The sequence below is a fragment of the Argiope bruennichi genome, chromosome 7 (genome assembly GCF_947563725.1).
Source record: "Argiope bruennichi chromosome 7, qqArgBrue1.1, whole genome shotgun sequence".
NCBI classification, from domain to species: Eukaryota; Metazoa; Arthropoda; class Arachnida; order Araneae; family Araneidae; genus Argiope; species Argiope bruennichi.
The window spans coordinates 118,201,828-118,203,718 of NC_079157.1; positions in this window are offsets into that span (position 1 = coordinate 118,201,828).

A 1,891-nucleotide genomic window follows, 5' to 3' on the forward strand; every position below is an offset into this window, starting at 1 on the left:
GCTTCAAACAAATAATTTTGTCTAGTATGATTATTTTGAATCTGCAAGATAAAATAACCTGTAGAGGAGGAAAATGTCTGTACCAGGAGAGCCAACTGAAGCCTGGAGTGGGTTTAGAACCACATTTACTTCTGCAAAAAGAAGATGCCAAATATTTATAAGATATAGCCAAGATTAAATCAAGAGGGGTTAATTTCAAAATATAATATGTATAACAAATGTAATACAATACAGAACGGTAAACCTTTGCAAAATATATATGAATATATATATATATATATTTAATATAGGAAAGTGAAATAAAAAGTTGTTACATTTTAAAAAATGAGGATAAAAGATAACACACGAAACTTAATTTATATATTAAGAAAAATTAAACTGTCTCAAACAACAAAAAATGAGCAAACTAAATAAAGCAGGGGAAAAAATTTACTCGGAAGTACAGACTTGTATTTATATTAAACATAGGGAGAACATAAGAAAGATATTTAGTTCGATTAAAATAAAATACTAAAGAATATGAGAAATTTTTTGACCCATTCCAAATGAATTTATTAAATACCAAAGCAGAAAAGGAATGAAATTAGTATGCACTCACTTTTCCGTAATGCAATACTTAAAATAAATATTTACATAAGAATTGCGTGTGAAGTTATAGCTAATTTAAAAAAATTTCAGCTATGAAATTTCTGTAACAGTATTTTGCTATTCAAAATTACCAACCACTCAGTCACGGGATCTTTTTATTTTAAACCATTCTAGGGAAGTAAGCAAGTATGCTTCCCAACAAATTCGTCAATATTTTCATGAAGTTATGTAGGTTGGTATAAATTCTGACAAACTTTTCAATAGAGATGGGCTCACTTCCTTAGTTCGCGTAAATTGGTGTGACTTTTTTTCTTTATTGATTATCCATTAACCAAATTAATTTATTAATCAAATTACATTTACCGCTTTTCATCAGCCAATTTCAACCCTAAAAATGTTTTATTACACCAAGATTTAAAAAAGAAAAGTGGGCTTTTTAAGGGTTAAAGTAAAGTTTAATTCTCAGAGTTCTTATTTTTTTCAGTTTGTGAAATCTTGCTATGTTTACTAGTAATATTTCCTACCAGAAGATGCTTATTTACATTGTGAAAATTCTTTTGAAAACATTCAAACTTCTGCCCTAACCACTACTCCATCTCTGATAAGCTTATGCATGTCATTTACAGCGACATATTAATATTTAATGATATATATATATATTTGTTAAATGGCGTTTTTAGGAGATTTATAAAGATAAACTTAAAATGCAAAATCTTATCTAAATATAAAACTTGATAGAACCGTTTCTGAGATACATGAAATAAATTTATACACATTCAAAAATTTTCGTTTAAAATTATAAAATATCAAATGAAATGTACCTAATTGATATTGGACATAAATGTTCACATTAATAGTTAGTCTAATAAAATGATTGACGAAATTAATGAAAAGATTATTTATTGAACAATTTAAGCTAAATTCTTTTAAACTTAAGCTAACTAAATAGAAGCTATCTAATTTACGCTATTAAATACCAATTTTCAAAAATTATTAATGTTTATTTCAAATATCGACATTCTATTGCTAATCTTTAAAAGTCTCGAACTCTGAAATATGGTTAAAATATGTCTACACCACATTTTCATAAAAAAAGTGTTCCGATATCATGAAAACTATCCCAAAATAAAGAAATTAATGAAACAAAAGTCTAAATTCTGTTTAAGGGCCTGAACATGCTCGGACATATATTGTTCTGATATACAGATGGCTTTCTTGCAGCGGTTCGCTCCATTATAGAATATACTAAAAAGACTAGACACGTGGGTTTAAATTGCATCTTTGGACGACTCGTATTTTCCCT